General features: G+C 34.7%; 2 protein-coding genes across 4 annotated transcripts in view; one reads left to right on the top strand and one right to left on the bottom strand.

Annotated features, from left to right (window-relative positions):
* Positions 1 to 17,518, bottom strand: part of LOC141455354 (uncharacterized) — a 47,308-nt gene extending 29,790 nt beyond the window's left edge. The window contains exon 1 of the mRNA XM_074130343.1: positions 17,167 to 17,518. The gene's annotated coding sequence lies outside the window, so the exon portion shown is untranslated. The remainder of the gene's footprint in view (positions 1 to 17,166) is intronic.
* Positions 1 to 19,733, top strand: part of LOC141455353 (uncharacterized) — a 79,967-nt gene that overhangs the window by 30,259 nt on the left and 29,975 nt on the right. The window lies entirely within an intron of this gene.

Raw genomic sequence — 19,733 nt, 5'->3', positions numbered from 1 at the left:
AATCCAAGGCCTAGACCGGGGAATCAAACCCAGTACCACAATACATATTACCTTTACAGGTCTCGCCTCTTAACCGCTCAGCTACCGTGGCGTAATATAAATCATTATCATTGAGATTAAGATTTGGGATTTGAATACTTTTTCGGTCTCTAATTATGCCCTAGCTTATAAAGTAAGTAAAATAGTGCCTATTTATACAGGCCTATTGTTTTAAACTACCAATTAGTGGACGGAGGTGACTAACAAACATTCTTAACTATAAATTTCGCATATTAACAATAAAATCCAAGGCCTAAGACAGGGGAATCGAACCCAGTAGCACAATACATATTAGCTTTACAGGTCTCGCCTGTAACCGCTCGGCTACTATGACGCCTCTGTTTATCGAAAGTGGTAGATCAATTTTCAAGTTTTTTTTTGGAATGATAATTGCCTCGTTTTCGACTTTCTATACACTTTGAAAGCTCATTGCACAGATATTGTTCTATAAAATACAAATACGCAGAGCAAAAAATATCAAATTGTAAAAAAACACTTCTTTTTGGAACTCTTCGGAACCTCTGAACTGATATTTCGAGTGAAAACTTAATACAGAAGATTTGCACGATGACTTTTTTTTTTTCTAACTGTCGGGGAGTCACCAAAATAATCATCAATCAATACGTGGCAATCTTAAGGGCAAAAAAAAAAACCTGCAGAACCCTTGGGTTGTTTTAACGGTGAGCTTTCTGGAGAGAAGGAAAATCCTCCCCTTTTTCTTCCACTGCTTTTCGAAGTTTTCAAAACAGCTTACAGTCGAAAAAACAATTTTTTGAAAATATTTTCCTGGTCAATGTCCCTTATTTATCGCTCAGGTTATTCCCATAAGGAAAAATGTAAAACCAAAAACTGGCAATTACCCTAAATTTAAACAGAGATAAGTTTTTGTTCTGCTAGAATAAGTTTATTAGATAGTTGGCCCAGAGGTTTTGTCTTTTGTCTTTTTTTTTGTTAGCTGCATTTTCAGACGCCATTTATATAGACTAAAAACGAAAGATTACAATAAATCTGCCAAATGATTTTCATTTTTTTTGTAATTCGCTCACAAATTAATGTCCATGGAGATGTTAATGCGCACACGTTGCCATAAAGCTACATCAAATAGTTTAAGCAGAACATGGAAATAGAATTTAAGAGATGTTGAACAAATAAGTTTTGAAGACCCAGTACTTATTTCTAGTCATCGAAGTTTCGATACTTATTTTTTTTTTTTTACTTTCACTTACTTGGTGAGAAAAATAATCATGTTAAATTTCTGAATTCGAGTATTTCACCGAATATATCTGTAATAAACGTCGTAGACGACAATTTTTACTACTTTTTTTTTACAAGTTGTTTTTACAAAATTTACAAGTTGTTAGTGATCCCACTAAGTTGTGAGAAATTCACAGTGAACTGAAAACTCCTTTATTAATGTTGTACTTCCGTCTGGGCAGAAAGCAATTTTAAAGTACAGTACAACCTCGATTAACCAGCCCTCGGTTAACCGGGATTCGGATTAACCAGGATCATGTTAAGTCATCATAAGAACACCTGAATCGGCGCCGAAACAAAAGTTAATTTTCGGAGGCGTCAGGAAAAATTTTTTTATCTTCCGATGTAACATAATTGTAGGCGTGGCAGCAACTCTTTTATACCGAAGATTTTCTTGAAGGGCCATTATGTATGTATGTAAAAAATAAAAATAAGGATTGCCGTCTAAGATAGGAGTTGATCTCTGGGACGAAACGGCTTTTTAATTTAGATATTTTCATAGATTAGGCATCTTACTGATGAGTCCACCTATGCACCCCTATAATACATACATACTTATATACATATGTACATTCATAGGTACAAAAGTACTATGTAACACTGTGTACTCGGTTTAACCGGGATTTCAGTTTTCCGGGGTGGGTATAGTCGGAGGTCAGCCTGGTTAATCGAAGTTCTACTGTAACATCAATTTATTAACTATTTGGTCCTAACCCAGATCTACGGAAACTGTTCGGCGACAAAAGATTAAGTTTCTTTTCCATGGATAAAGAGAGCGCTTCCGATGAAGTCAGCAAGGCAGGAATTAATGAATTCTAGTACATTCTTCAACTTAAAGAAATAAATAAATGTTCATGAATAAATCACTAGCTTTTAAAGCTGTTCGTTAAGAAGTTTAAATTTGTAATAAAACGCGTGGTTATAATAACCTTCACGCACTGGAGATAATGATTAGTAATAAGGAAATTAAAAAGAAAAGCATTAAAAGCTCGTACAACACTTTGGCAATAAGCACGTTCAATGCACTACTTCATTAGCGATAATGCCAGCCAGCCAAGAAAGTGCATTGTTTATTCATCCATGATTCTATTATTATCTCAAAAGCTGCAGTCGTTAACCTATTATTATTATGTTTTATTTGAAACATGTAAATGCATGTGTTTATGTTTATGTAGGCGATAAGTAAAATACAGGTGATAATTGTGAGCAATGCAGTTTTATCCAGCTTTTTAGAGCTCTTTCTCCATCTCTTTATTATTTTAAGGATACTGTGGTTTCCCTTTCGAAACATATTCTCTACTTGATGTTATTCTTGTTGGAAATGATTCAGATTAAATTTAGAACAAAACTATCGCAGAACGGCTTTCAAGTCGGCTATAAACAATTTATAGAAAAGTTTCAATTTGCAGTACCAAAATTGCATTTTTAAAACACCTACATTGTAAACTTACGCCTTTGCAGTTTAGCAACGAAACATTAGCCCACAAACTGCCTCATAGCAAGTCTAAGCAGATCCTTACTACCGCGAAACACTGGAAGAAGATTGAACAAGAAGTGTTTATAGATACAATGCTAGAGTGACATCATCAAAGGACGGCTTCTTCACTAACGCCATTCGTGATAACAGCCTCACTTGTATGCAAAGAGATTGTAATTATTATAAAGATTGCTTATGCTGTACATTGTTACAAAAAGAAAGAAGTATTGAAATGATGTCATCAAAATTTGTTTTTTTGGATTTGGGTTGCCAAAATGGATATGTTTTAGTCTTATCAGAATAAAATCTGGACGCCTGAGAAGGACCATAGAAGAGGAACATAAAGAAACTAGGCACGAACAACTCGTTCGGGTTCTCAGTGTTAGCAAACACCTTCGTTGTCAGATTATTTAGTCAATCAACCGTATTGGGAAGTCACCTTCTTCAAAAAACCCGTTTTACGACGTATCAATAATATTGGGAAGGGACTAGCTAAGTGGTTAGCATTCTGGATTGCCCCGCGGAGATTCCAGAATTGAATCCAGCTACAGGCCCTTAGACCTTCTTAAGAGCTTCACACAGCTCACTGTCCTGTAATGGATAGTGACTCTAGCTCATCACAGATCCACTCAATATATTTCAATTATGCTATATTCTGAAAGTATATTAACTTGACTAATTGGGTTAAATTTTTATTAATTAATAATATTTTAATAAGTATCAGTATACTCGTATTAATATAATTTAGAGTGCTGCCATTCGCGACTTAATACTGTGACCTATAAGGCTTCGTAACACGAAATCCGAAACATGGCGGTCGTAATTTCAGAGGAGCTATAATAGATCTTTTAGATTATAATGGATTTAGCTTCATTAAGCTACATCCTTTACAACAATCCATGGCCATTTACAACAGCATTTACCCGAGTAGGAAAATATATGAAGAATGCTGTTCCAAAAGAATTAAGAACGGTAATAATGAAGATTTAAATTTACAGAACACTGTGTTAATTTGATAACAAAAATATGAAACTATCACACTTATAGACATGTAAATAAAATAATAATTTTGTTTCCTATAAATGGATTAATAATTTAATAAAATAAGCCCTACCACGTGATGTGAAACAAGTAACGAAACCATGACGATAAACATCTAAATAACATGGTGCCCACTGTTGGTTAGAATGAAGCACCCACTGCTGACGAAATCGTGCAAGACAAGATTCAAATCTGTACATTGCTACCGCCGCCCTTCGGAAATTAATATTATTATAGTTATTATTATGTCTTGTATGTAAGTGTGCCAGTGGATGTGTGAAGTAACACGTACCAGGGCGGACAATTAGTGGTGGCGGATATCATGCATCACGGAAATGTCCACTTTGCCGGCATATTACTCCCATTTACATATTTTCCATCCGTGACGTACGTGTGAAAACTAGGGCTTGGTGTAGCGCATACTATTTGTTTTTTCACTTATATTTCCCTTGTTGCCCACCTAAGGCTAGACTGGCTGGGAAACTGGTTACTCGGGAAGTGCCGGACAAGTGCTTCTAGAATCTAGATAATTAACGGGAATTTTGCTGCTCAATCGCCGAAACTATACAACTTTCTTTTCATTCAATAACTTACGTCAATTTTTCGGTATAAACAAAACATTACCAATATGCGAAAATCTCAAAAAAAAAAAAAAAAACGTAATTATAGAAAAGTCTATTAATTAATAGCGTCAACATCTGATGACATTGTCGCCCGGACCTATTTTCAGTTGCCATGCTGGCCTCCAGACTAACTCTCGTTACAGACAACACTGTCTATCACCGGTTAGTGAACTGTAAGAAGAAGAGAAATCTAAGGATCTGTAACTGGATTCAAACCTGTGAACTCCGCTTGGCGAATCTAGTTCGCTCATCCAATTCTTAAAAATTAATATTTTACTTAGCTAAAAAATGCAAAAAATATTTTTTGCTACAGTAGACACACTACTACTTTAGCTTACTATTTCTTTCACTCAAAAGGAATATTTATGTTTTATCCGTTCGTGTTAAATGGACTCGCATAACTTCCGCTGGTATTGCTGATTTTTGTTAGTTAGAATAGAGTTAGTTAAGAATTTGCTAGCTCTACTGAAAACTTCTGAGATTGGAATTCGAGATTAAGGACAAGATGCCGGCATGGAATGCATTGTTGACTTGAGTCTCATGCTACTGATCCAAAATCTGTGATTCCCAGGAGAATCGCTATGCAGAATGATGGGTACAGCCTAACATCATGGATTTGTTGAGTGGACTAAAAGAGGTATAATCGACGGAAGATCGATTTAAACAGAAAATAATCGTGTTATCTTCCTTCTTGTTAAAATTTACAGCAAGTTTCACAGCTGTTTCTTGATTGGGTTTTTGGGGATTTAGTGATATTTCGCTAGCTCCACACAGAACAAATAGTTGCCATGGTAGGATTTGAAATCGAGATCAAGAAGTATTACTTTGATTAAAGAGTCAGTGATGTCACTGGCTCTGGACCTTTGATGCCCTTTGATGTGATGGCAAAATTACTTCACAGATTACTGGAGATAACTTAAGACCGTTTGGTCATTGATTCAAGCATACAGGACTAATTCGATTAAAACGCCATTATGTCCAAACGGTACAGCTAATTTTTGTAGATATTCATCAACTCCAAAATTTGAAAGCACCGCAAATCTTTCTCTCATTCTCCGAAAGAGAAAGTAACTGATTATTTTTCTAAATTTTTATATTCTCCATTTCCGCTTATGAAATAGTAATAAAAAAAAGTAACTAGAGTTCATTGATAGAGTTGGTGGTTGTTTGTGAATTTGCCATTACGATAAGTCTATCCAATAGGTACATACTCATTTCTGTATATCACATTCATATAGTTTCTTCCTGTATAGATAGAACAACCAAAGCACTCTACAGTTCACAAAAGTATAAACATACATAGAAACATACTTCCGTATTGTTCGCTGGATAATTTAGTGCGTGTTTAAAGTATTGTTATTGTCGTATTCAGTGCACTAGCAATGTTATTACAACGATGAGAACTGGTTTGTGTTGGTAGTGGTAAGTGGCTAACAGATAAGAACTTCTTTATCTTTTATAGGTTATACATGCGTGCGTATTAAATGCATATCTCTGAATGCACTTGCACACTAGTGTTTTACATACTGTAAAATAAATTATACTAGCACTTTTTTTTAAATTTTTTTATTCCAAGCATGATTTACAGTTCTACGACATTTATTGAAATGTTTTAATAATGCATACATCACTGAAGGTGCACTAAGTGAATCCCACTAAATACGTCACAAATAGTGTCAGTAGCTTCTAATTAAATGCACCGTGCATAATCTTGCATTTTACAAATAATATAGCCACTGCTTACTTTATATTTCGTATCCAATCGTAAATAATTGTACGTGCTTTATCTTCTCATCGCATTTTATTTATTTTTTAATTTTTCTTTAGCCTATTTTTGTGTTTTCTTTTTTTTAATTTAAGGCGCGTCAACATCTGAGATTATTGGCGCCTGGAGGAGCTTTTTACAGTACACTACCGGCCTTCGGACAGTGAGCTGTAAGAAGCTCCTAGAAGGGCCAGCAGCTGGATCCACCCAATGAATTTAGTTTTTTATTTATTTAAAGAAGTTTTATTATAAATGAGTTATATTACATAAAATAAATTATGAATTGATTATAATTATTGCCGAAGTTTATAGTTGAAACTATGAAGACAGAATCATTACAAACCAGTTCGCCGTTAGTTTTGGCTGACTAAGGTTATAAGTTATAATTAAGGAACGGATTTTTATGTAGTATTTAAAAATGCCAAATATTTAATTAAAATGTGCATTTATTTTCGTCAATTATGTGGAAAATATGTGATTTTCTTAAAATATTTAAGTAAAATAGACATTTTTTTTATGAAAATGGATTTTTTTGGGGGGGGGCAAGTTATAATTATTTATACAAGAAAAGAACATTTTTACAATTTATAATAATTTATTAGGAACAAAATAATTTGTTTTTACAAAAAGATGTGTTAAATTTTCAATTTTGAAAACTTCACTCTTCGAAATTGTTTGCAACCACATAAAAATTTCAAAAGTTGGAACGTAAATTGACGACGATCTGGGCGTAAGATGGACTTGTAACGACTAAAATCCTTTGAAATGAGGATTTTTAAGTTTGTGGAAAGGGATATCTGCTCTAACCAAAGCCCGACACAGATCTGTACTCAGAGTAGACTTACTTGATGATGGAGATGTAAGGAAGGCTTGATAGGACGTCCTCTCTTTCTTTCTGTTTTTATTCTCTATGTGCGATCCGATGGCAATATGTTGGGTGACTTGGGAACGTTGAGAGCAAGAAACGCGCTTGTCACAAGCTGTGCAGTACAAAATGTCTCCATCACTTCGAAAAAGTTCTGCTGGAAACTTGCGAAGATATTTAGCAACCAGTTGTTTGTTTGAGGCCGATGTTCGTGGCATTTCACCCAAAAAAGAATACACTAAGTGACCGAACGAAATGAATTGGACACTTCAACGAACGAGCTGAAAGAACAGACAACGTCAGATAACTTCGAAGAACTAACAAGTGCCCGTCACTGTTTAGCAGCATTCTGAGTAAATTACAATAACCATTGTATCCACTGTGATTCACAGCCCTACAGTCTGTGGTTCACAGTTCCTGTCAACCACCTCCCAATTATGAAAATATGCCCAAAATGAAAAATATGAAAAAATATGTACATATTTTGATTAAATATGTAGAAATATTTATTTATTTTTATCAAATATGTATAAATATGTGAAATAAAAGTAGACTCAAACGGCTTAAAAAGTGTCAGTATGAATACTTCTAGTTGAAAAACATCTGTAAATTGCCTAGAAAAAAATATGTAAATACATACGAATCCGTTCCCTAGTTATAATACTGCAAATAATTTTTTTTAACATAGTTACAACTCAGTTAACCACATTTAATTCTGCACATCGCTCAAGTAACTTCAATTGTAATTACTTTCAGTTTATTTTGACCTAATTTTTTGTTGTTGTATCACTTCTTTATTTGTTAGTTTGTTTTAAATTTGGAATTATCAATTTGTTCTCCCATTGGATTCGTTACATTGGAGTTAATCCGACCCAGTAGCGTGTATACGTAAATGTTAGCAGTGTGTGCCCAACTAGCGTATAAAAGCACGTTCCTACCTATGGTAATTATCATTGTGTTCATTACCAACATTAATCACAAATTCACTGTCCGTGAAATTGTTATCTAAAAGATTTAAAAACATGCTCACAGTTTTTCTTGTTCTTTCTGTAATTCTTGTAACTCTGTAATTTTTATATAATATCGCGGAATTACAACTACAAATAGGTTTTTTTTCTTCTGTAATACAGATTAGGCAGCTGAACTTGTATTAAAGCGTCACTTAAAGGATGTCTGACCGTTATTTGATTACCCGAATCCATAATTTTTTTTTTTTTGCGTTTATTGTGCTACAATCAGCGCGTTGGCGCTATAAGTAACAATGATAACAGTGAACATTAGAAGTAAATGAGTGGAGAAATTACCCAGTGGCAACACTCCAAAACATTATATGGTTAGTCATTCTCTTCACTTGAGAGGAGATCACGAGGCCAATGTCTTTTAAGACCGTCTTGTCGGGATGTCAGGAAGAGTTCTAGAAGGAAGATTTTGAGCTAGAGGATTTATATGAGATTGCAGGTTGAAGTGGAGTTTTCTGTATCTTGTTTTAGCAACTTGGGTGACAAAAGGAATGTTAAGGTCAGTGTGTATAGTTAGGTTGGAGATATAAAATGGAGCGTTTACGATAGTTCGAAGTATTTTAGATTGTAGAGATTGAATCCTTTGGAGATTAGAGCGTTTGGTTGAACCCCACTGCTCTATTCCATACGCCCAGATGAGTTTCAAAATAGAAGTATAAATTAGTCTTTTGTTGTCCAGAGAGAGTTTTGATCTGTCGTCCAAGAGTCTTTTAAGTAGTCGATAGCGTCTGTTCAGTTCTGTTCTTTTATTTCTAGCGTAGTTAATCTTTAATCCTACCATATATTTCTAAATAGCTTTTTTTTTTTAAAGTAAATCAAAGCGACTACATAGTATTTACTAGCTCGCTGAATGTTGCAAACAGCACCGATCCTCCAACAAGTATAGCGTGAGACGGAATCATAGTTTTAGTAGAATTCTCTACAGCAAACTGATCAGTCTTAACCTCTGACGATGGTTGAAACTCCGGAAGCATTGCTTGCAACGACGGATAAAATCAGCGAAATAAGGAAAATTTCACTAAAATTGAGTTATAGAAATTGTATCATTTATGGAAAAACTAGAATTGTTATTTCTAATCAGAAAAATCCAATTTGATGTACAAGAGAGTGGAAGAGAGATTTATATAGACAGATTGATGGGATGAGAGGACAACGTTCACTACTGGTAGAGGTGTTAGGTTATAGAAGACTGGAGGAAGAGTAATGCGACGAAGAGTGAAGGTGATCATAAAAATGTTAAAATAGAAAAAAATAAGATTTTTAACTATCCCCAATTTTCAGAAATCCATTACAAATCTAAATGCTTAATTAAGTCTCCAAAATTTCTGGACAATTAATTTCTTTTTCCCCAAAACAAAGTTCGATGTTAGTGGCGAACAAATCTCATATTGAAAGATTACGACACTTTGGATTAAATCCAGAAGTTATTGATTTTTCCTGAAAATTTCTGAAATCTTTTTCTTTGAAAATTTGCCGGAAAAAGAATCTGAAATTTGTACTTAAAAGAAGGGGAGAGAAAATTATAAACATGTTATTTCATAATTTGCTAGTAAATGTGTTCACGCAAGGGGAAAAGAAATTGGATTATAATCCGGGAATCTCTTGGCGATTTCAATTCAGGAATCGAATGTCCATTGGAATCTCTGCTACCAAAAAAAAAGGACTTATTATGTCTCCCTTTATTGTCAATATTTTTCACAATAGTAATCCTTTCACTGTAGTAGTAAGGATTTAGTGGTGCATGTGGTTAGCTGGAGTTATACTGTGGGTCACTATTTAGGCTATACCCAAATTGTTGCAAGTATTTCTTCCTGAGGTACTCTTAGCTTCCAGTATTCATTCTGGAACAAGGGCCGGAGAAAAAAAGGTGGTTACCCCCGTTTTAATCAAGGAAATGACATATAGTTGTGCTGAGCATAATTTGAAGTTCTTTTTTACCTGGAAAAACAGTCACAATACTAAGATAAAGTTATTTGGATGATAAGACCAAATTTAAAGAAAAACGGAAGGGCAAATTTAAAGAGCAGATATTTTACTATTAGCGAATTTTCTAGAAAACGATTTAATCGCCACTTGAGCAAATATTCTGAAGAAGGTTAGCGTTATTTTTTTGTGGTTAACACTTGTCTGATAGCAGAAAATATATCACAATTAATTATTAGTTGATTATTGAAACAAAGGACTCTTAAAAAAAACGTTGCCCTACTTAACCCGTAATATATTTATGTGCTTTAAACTGGTTTAAAGCAAGCAATTTGTGCTGATAAAAACTTCAAACACGTATTCAGCGTATCAAACATTTTGACGCACTACTTTGTTTTTTATAAACAATTTTTTTCTTTTATTTGCAACGAAATTGTCTATTGTTTTTCTGTTATTATTTTTTCTGTCTTAGGTTCGACATTAACACTTAGACGGTCGAGTCTCGCCGGTGGGGGATTTTCCACACTAGAACTCAAAAGTTAAAAACACGAAAACAACGCTACAAACTACTATAATTTTTTCTAAGATATTACTCTTGAACTAAGTCTAACAAAACAAAGATCTGCCAGGGTTTACGGTGCTGAACTGAGGGGGGTTCAATAAAGTAGTCCGAATCCCTACGCATCCAAAAATCATTCCCCCACTGAATAATCTATAACGTTCCCTATATTATGTTTACATTCTTCCTGTTCCAACAAATTTTATACAATGCCTCTTTCTTTTCGAAACTGTTTACTCCCTGATATAGGAAATTCCATTCCAGCTTTTCCGCTCATGCTAATCCACAGATATTCTTCTTATTAACAGGGTATTTATAATCCCCACGGGGTATTTATCCCTGAAAAGCCAGGGCATTGGCCTGAAGCGCAAATGGTGAACCTCGATAACATTTAGAAAAATCTAAATTGCTTAAAACTTAAGAAGGCACATTAGTGGGTGTGATTAGATTCTCTTGCAAATGCAATTACGGTGTTATATGCAGGTTTTTATGAACTAGTTATTGCTAGTAATAATTAAATAACTATTACTCTGTAATAGTTTGAAGAAATGTGTAAATTAGGACATCGAGCATGCAGAAAGTTGTATCAGATTCTTTTCAAAAGATTTTTGTTTTCCAAAGAGAAAATAAAAAAATAATCAATATTCCAAAGAATATCTTTAATTATCTAGTAAGATAAAAGAATAAAAAAGAATTAAAAAAAGAAATTCTGACATAAAATAAACAATGAAATACAAAAATGATTTCTAATTCATTAAATAACAATAAAAACCCTTTTGACCACATTCTCATGAAATAAAAAAACCTCCCTAAACAATGAAAAAAACTTTATAAATATTGTATTATAAAGAATACAAGCATTTTTTTATTCAAGCTTTGGGTTGTGTTTATTGTAAGAGAGAGATGGTTGGTGAAAAAAAGTGAGAGAGAAATCTCTAACTTTATTAATGTAGTCACAGTTTATTTATAAAAATGTCAGTGTGCCCTCAAGTATGGCTTCTTACTCTATAATTTAATTTAAATAATTTACAAGTTTTACTATTTATTTGATAAAAATCAATATTTAATTTAGGACAGGCAACTACTATTTTCAATTGGAATATTTTTGGGACACTCGGATTATACGAGGGTCGTTTGAAAAGTCCGTGCAAAAATAAAAACTACTTAATTTTTTGGGGTAAATCTTTTTTATTTTTCAACATAGTCTCCTTTTAGGCTTATACACTTCGTCCAACGCTGCTCTAGTTGGTTGATTCCTTCCGAATAATAGGATTTGTCCAAGTCTGAAAAATAGCCATTCGTTTCTGCAATCACCTCCTCGTTTGAAAAAAAATCTTTTTCCCGCCAGCCATTTCTTCATATTGGGGAACAAATAGTAGTCCGAGGGAGCCAAGTCTGGAGAATAGGGGGGATGTGAAACGAGTTGGAACCCTATTTCCATTAATTTAGCGACCACAACTGCTGAGGTGTGAGCTGGTGCGTTGTCGTGATGGAAAAGGACTTTTTTGTGGGCCAATCGTGGGCGTTTTTCTTGCAGCTCGGTTTTCAAACGGTCCAATAACGATGAATAATATGCACCTGTAATAGTTTTACCCTTTTCCAGATAGTCGATGAGGATTATTCCTTGCGAATCCCAAAAAGACAGTCGCCATAATCTTTCCGGCCGAAGGAACGGTCTTCGCCTTTTTTTTGGCGCAGATTCCCCCTTGGTAACCCATTGTTTAGATTGTTCTTTGGTCTCAGGAGTGTAGTGATGTATCCATGTATCATCCACAGTGACGAAACGACGCTTAAAGTCCTGCGGATTCTTCTGGAACAGCTGCAAACCGTCTTTGCAACACTTCACACGATTTCGTTATTGGTCAAGCGTGAGCAAATGTTGATGCAAAATATTATGTACCCGTTCATTCGAGATGCCCACAGCACTAGCAATCTCACGCACCTTCACTCTTCTGTCATCCATCACCATATCATGGATTTTATCAATGATTTCTGGAGTAGTAACCTCAACAGGGCGTCCAGAACGTTCAGCGTCACTTGTGCCCATATGGCCACTCCGAAAATTTTGAAACCACTTATAAACTGTTCTAATCGAAGGTGCAGAGTCACCATAATGTTTATCAAGCTTCTCTTTAGTCTCCTGAGGCGTTTTGCCTTTCATAAAGTAGTGTTTAATCAACACACGAAATTCTTTTTCGTCCATTTTTTGAAAATCACTCGACTTCCTCGATTCAAACGAATGCCAAACAGAAAGAAATAGACCGATCTGGCTGAAACTTGGTGTGTGTTCTTCCAAGAGATGCTACTAACTGAACATAACCTCGATACGCGCCAGTGGTGCTATCTCTCTGACTTTGCACGGACTTTTCAAACGACCCTCGTATAGAGAAATAAGTTTTTTTTTTTTTTTTTACATTCGAGGAAGATTTATGGAAGTAATGATTGATTACAACAGGGGAAAATATTAACTTTATTTTAATACATTTTAAATGATTTTTCTATTTTACCACGAATTTGTATTGTTACTTGACTTCACTATAGTTTCAACACAATAAAAGGGATTCCGAGGGACTTACCGGAGCTCTTCATTAAATTTAATTGTACATCTAAATAAATGAAATAAAAATGTAGCTTTATAATGATGACGAGGTCTGATAAAAAGAAATAGTTCGAGAATTGAACACTTTCTAGCCATTTTCTTTTAAACTCGGAACTTTTAGTTTATCTCAAATTTTATCACAGGTGGTTTTAATATTCAATTTAGAGTGTAAGGATGAACAAATTCATACTTTCTTCAAGAATAGTCCTAAATTGAATTTTCTCTGAAAAATTGTAATAAAAAAAATTATTGCCCTTTATGTCAGGTGAAATTTGGGGAAAATTGGAAAGGAAAACAACAGTTAATCCATTTTTCTTTTAAAAAAACTGGATTTTCAAGAACTCATTTAATCTTTGTTAGAATTATTATAAGAAATAGATTCATCCGTTCATCAAAGGGGTGAATTTTATTCACCAAAAAAAAAAATTAAAAGAAGTTGATCGCTGGTAGGCCTTGATCCCCCCGCACTACATTCTGATGCTCAGTATCCAATAATTAACTTAAATTCTATCTAGATACTCAATCATTCCAACAAATACATCAACCACTAATAAATACAGACATTCTTCGCATTTATATGCTCCTACAGTTACATGGAGGAGATGATTACTTAATATTCCTCACATCTCTTCATACTTGAACCTACCCTAAACTCCTGATAAGTTAATACGTAATAAATTGCAGCTGCCTGTGATTAGTAGAGTGATCTGTGTAGCTATAAACGGTTGTTTGAATCATACAGGAGTATCTATCTGCTTTTGGGAACATATACGGGCGGAAGTAAACATTGAACTCAGGGTGAACTTCATGTACTTTCAGGCTAATTTCAATTTAACAGCTGAAATCGGACGTTAATTTGAATTCCTCTCGTAACTAACTTGAGATTTAAATTGCAACGCAGATTTAACTACTCTACTTTCAGAGTTGGTGGATTTGGATTCAGTAGAGAATGTTTAGTTTTATCATTTCATAAAGTTCAATTCCCAAAATTTAAAATAGTAGATACAAACTTTGGGATTTTCGTTTTTCTTTGTTTTTGTATTTCACCGAAAGTTAATAGAGGTTGACACTAACTTTGAAGTCTAAACGTGTTCTTTAAAAGAGTTTCTTTCGAGTTATTGTAGGATTTATAAATTTTGAGTTAGGACTAAGAGATTGAACATTGTCTGCATCAGGAAGAAGTGGAGGAATAATTTTTATCTTCAACCGCTAATACTAACACAAATTTAGATTCGAGGAGATTTTGATTCTTCATTTGGTTAGACAAAATTCTAGAATTTTGAAACCAATTTTAAGCTAGGAATTAATCATGAATGGTGAATGTTATGCATTTCCTTCTCTCTCCCCACAAAATATTTACTATAATAAAAGTTTATTAGCAGATTATTCAAACTAACAAATAATGTAGTTTAATTTTTAATAATTTACAAAAATATTTGTTGACACCGCCAATATTAAGCAGGTAAGTGCTCGGCTTTCCATTATCTGCATTTAAACTCTGGATATCGGGTTCGGTTTTTCCCCAATTACGTATTTATTTTTTGTATTTTTACTAATGTTTTAAATGGGTTAATAAAATGAGTAGTTTTTATATATTTTCTTTTGAATAATGGGAATAAATAACTATTTAGTATTTTGACAGCAAGGTTAAATTCATGGGGTCAATTTCCCCTCAAAAAAATGAAACGTCATAAAATTTTGAATATACACAGATTTGTAATTTAATTTTAGAGTTAATGTCTATTAAGAGTACCATTTTTAATCATTTATGTCCAATTTTTGACAAGAAAACAAACAGTCATATTGTTCTTGAAGTTAGAAGAAGCAATAATAATAATAATAATTTAATTGAGGGAAGAGATTAGCTGATTGGTTAGCGTATTGGATACCACGCGGAGAACCCAGAATCCAGCTGCTATCCAGATTTTCTTTTTCTAGGAGCTTTTTACAGTTCACTGTTCAGTGATGGACAGTGTTGTCTTAAGCGAGAGAACACTGTTTGGAGCACGGCAATAAAATAGCTCCAGGGACGCCAATGATGTTGACGTTCGATAATGGCTAAGCTCGATTATTGTTATAATTATAGCTCCAGTGTACACTTTTAACTAAAAAATCTCTTTTTTTGGGACGCAACAAGGTATTATTTCAGTATAGAGAATTTGATATGATCGCAAAAACTTTTCTTACTATTAGTAAGAGAAAGTGAAAATTGAAAAATCAAAGAAAACTTCCACAAACTGCAAAAGAAAACCTCTTTATATGTATAGTATTGTATTACATCACAGTTTTTTCAAATTCGAGGGTCGTTTGAAAAGTCCGTGCAAAGTCAGAGAGATAGCACCACTGGCGCATATCGAGGTTATGTTTAGTTAGTAGCATCTCTTGGAAGAACACACACCAAGTCTCAGCCAAATCGGTCTATTTCTTTGTGTTTCGCATTCGTTTGAATCGAGGAAGTCGAGTGATTTTCAAAAAATGGACGAAAAAGAATTTCGTGTATTGATTAAACACTACATTATGAAAGGCAAAATGCCTCAGGAGACTAAAGAGAAGCTTGATAAACATTATGGTGACTCTGCACCTTCGATTAGAACAGTTTATAAGTGGTTTCAAAATTTTCGGAGTGGCCATATGGGCACAAGTGACGCTGAACGTTCTGGACGCCCTGTTGAGGTTACTACTCCAGAAATCATTGATGAAATCCATGATATGGTGATGGATGACAGAAGAGTGAAGGTGAGTGAAATTGCTACTGCTGTGGGCATCTCGAATGAACGGGTACATAATATTTTGCATCAACATTTGGACATGACAAAGCTATCCGCAAGATGGGTGCCGCGATTGCTCACGCTTGACCAAAAACGAAATCGTGTGAAGTGTTGCAAGGACGGTTTGCAGCTGTTCCAGAAGAATCCGCAGGACTTTAAGCGTCGTTTCGTCACTGTAGATGAAACATGGATACATCACTACACTTCTGAGACCAAAGAACAATCTAAACAATGGGTTACCAAGGGGGAATCTGCGCCAAAAAAAAGGCGAAGACCGTTCCTTCGGCCGGAAAGATTATGGCGACTGTCTTTTGGGATTCGCAAGGAATAATCCTCATCGAATATCTGGAAAAGGGTAAAACTATTACAGGTGCATATTATTCATCGTTATTGGACCGTTTGAAAACCGAGCTGCAAGAAAAACGCCCACGATTGGCCCACAAAAAAGTCCTTTTCCATCACGACAACGCACCAGCTCACACCTCAGCAGTTGTGGTCGCAAAATTAATGGAAATAGGGTTCCAACTCGTTTCACATCCCCCCTATTCTCCAGACTTGGCTCCCTCGGACTAGTATTTGTTCCCCAATATGAAGAAATGGCTGGCGGGAAAAAGATTTTATTCAAACGAGGAGGAGATTGCAGAAACGAATGGCTATTTTTCAGACTTGGACAAATCCTATTATTCGGAAGGGATCAACAAACTAGAGCAGCGTTGGACCAAGTGTAAAAGCCTAAAAGGAGACTATGTTGAAAAATAAAAAAGGTTTACCCCAAAAAATTAAGTAGTTTTTATTTTTGCACGGACTTTTCAAACGACCTTCGTACGTTACATTCAAATATGATACAGCTTCTTTAGGCGCCATTTTTAAAATACCACAAGTTTCAAACATTGCTTAAAATTTACCATTTGTTGATATTTAAAGAGTCAAGTAATAAAGGATAGCATGTATTTAAAATATTGAATCGATTATTTTGTGATAGAAAGATTAGGGAGGGATTATTTGCAGGGATTTAGTTAATGAAAAGGTTGTAAATAAAATTTTCCTAGTATGTCTGTCCGATTTGTACAATTTTTTCTAATTTTGCCTCAAAAAGTTTTCTTTTTTTTGATGTAAAAAATTTAGTCCAGAGAACGTTTTTTGATAATTTTGGATATAAATAAAAATTGTTTGACTAAAATATAATATAAAAACAGAATTACAAAAAAAGAGTTAATAAGGCTTGATAACTTACTTGATAAGATTTCAATGAAGTGAATGATGCACCTTGTACGGAGGAGTTAGGCCGTGAAATAGATGGAAATCTTAAATAATGAAATAAATTTTAAAAACTAAAGGCAGCTATATTGAAAAATAATAAAGGATAACTAAGAGCAAAGTTGTAAGCACTATGTTATCAGTTGGACGGCCAGACGGCTACTGAAGTGTAGCATATTTACAAGTAAGGTATTAGTCTTAAGGGGGACTTAGCGCGAAGATAAGTTTAGAGGGCGCCTCGAGTAGTCAGTGAAGTTGAGCAGGTCGAGGTGGTGGGAGCGCTATCCAGTCAGCGAGGCTGGCACCCGATGTGGAGGGGATTGCACCCTACCCTCTCAGTGGTGGAGGAGCAGATTGCCAGAGAGTTCTCGCCGTACGCGCTCTCTCTGTCACTCCCTCTACTGTCACGGCCGTGCTTCAGAGATTCCACCTAACTGCCACTGGTGGGGGCAACCCGAAACAAACCAATTCACCAGTTGGGGTCGTGTTGCGTGCGCTGATTGGTCGACAAGTTAGTTCTATCACCTTGACTACAGCCAATCACATAACAAAATCTACTCCAGATCATGGGCGAGTTTTTCTATATATGTTACAATACTTTACTTCTGTGGGTGAGCCAGCGAATCCCTTTTCAATAATATTATGTATTCATGCCTTTTTAGCTGGCAAGGGTAGGGGAAGGTACAATCTAAACAAAGAATCTTCGAAGTCTTGACTGTAATTAAACGAAAGAAAATTACATAAACATGAGCGCTGTAATAATTACATCGGTTTTTTATTCAGATACCTCAACTCCATCTAATATTTAATGAAAGGGGCACTTAAGACAATGATTTTTTTTTTCAATAAAAATAAATAATTAATTAATTTTTAATAAATTCAGTCAGTTGTGCAATTTTCTACCATAAATGGCTATTATTATTATTAATTATTATTATTATTTTTTTTTATGATTTAAGGCGCGTCAACATCTAAGGTTATTGGCGCCCGGAGCTTTTTTCAGTGCTCTGGCGGCCTCCGGACAGTGTTCTCTCGTTACAGACAACACTTTCCATCACCGGACAGTGAGCTGTAAGAAGCTCCTAGGAAGAGAAAATCTAAGGGTCAGCAGCTGGATTCGAACCCGGGACCTCCGCGTGGGAGTCCAGTATGCCAAACTCATAGCTAATCCCTTCCCTTTATTATTATTATTATTATTATAATGTAAACCATCTGTTGCCTCCTCAACTTACCATTCTTTGGCTTTATAATAGCCATGTTAATGGTCATCAAGTTATTCAGTTTCTTTTAACATTAAACTATTAAAAAGTGATGATACCCAATGTATATCATTTCGCTGGAAAGACACGTGTTGGCGATTGTTGAAAACTTGGTGTCATTGGTTCATTTTGTCCACTATTTGTCTAGATTATTTGCCATGAAGAAGGAACTCAAGAAAAGTCCGTGCTCTATTACAGTGGACTTACTCCTTTAAAAGATTCAGAAATCATTCATCGATTTTATGTTTTTTTGTATTCTGTGAAAGATTCTTCCTTCTTCAAGAATATGGCCCCTTGATTCCAAGATTCAGTTGTTTAGTTGAATAATCCTTAGCTCTAGAAATGACTAAGCGATCTCTCTTTATCTGTACTTGTTTAGTCAAAGTTTTCTGCAGTTACAAGTCAACTTTATGGATTGCTCTTTAATTCATTTTAAATTGTTCGTTCTTCATAGGCAGCTATTCATTTTTTTTCCTCCATCTCCAGGTGTAGTCCTGCAGGCCTGTTCCGGCTATCTCCTGTTAGATACCATATACTCCCACGGGGTCCTAGATCTATCTCATCCACTAAGGTCGGCACCAATTTTCTATCCCTCATCTAACTTTCTCCTGACATATCTAGACAACTTTAGCTCCTTTCTTACTATCTTCTCTCCCATACCCTCTACATCTTCCAGAAATATCCTCACCTCTTCATTTCTCATGCTGTTAATCCTTGCTTTTTTTTAAAAAAAACATGAAATATTCAATTAATTTTTTTTTTAAATACCTTCTTTGTTATTGCTTGATAAACATTAGAACTACTGATTTACAAATAGACAAAATAAATTATTTGTTTTTGTTATTTCATTAGCATAAACTAAAGCTGCTGATATTATTACCTAATGTTTTGTTATATTTGTTGGTTTGCATATTTCATCAGCCTATTGTTTGTTCTCTGATTTGTTTTTTTGTTATCTCTGCACACCTGATATTTACTTTCAGCATTCTTTATTTTATATTCGGGTTTAAATCGTCAATTTAGCAAATATTGAATAGTTTTCTGTTACCTAAACTTACAAATTTTTTTCTTTTTTTAAATTATGTTGCTGAAACAATATTACTACTTTCTTATTTAAGTATCTGATCTTGGAGATAAAATTGAGATCCTTCTCTAGCACTAGCAGCACTACCTATCGGACAGGGAACATAAATGTTCCTAAGAATAGAAAAATCCTAGGACAGTGAGCTGGATTGGAATGTGTGTCTAGGAACCCAGAGCTATAATCTCTACAGTAACTTACCTG

The sequence above is a fragment of the Rhodnius prolixus genome, unplaced genomic scaffold (assembly GCF_049639745.1).
Source record: "Rhodnius prolixus isolate KJV_2025 unplaced genomic scaffold, Rpr scaffold_4, whole genome shotgun sequence".
NCBI lineage: Eukaryota > Metazoa > Arthropoda > Insecta > Hemiptera > Reduviidae > Rhodnius > Rhodnius prolixus.
The sequence above is the reverse complement of the archived record's forward strand: the minus strand, read 5'-3'. Positions and strand labels throughout refer to the sequence as shown.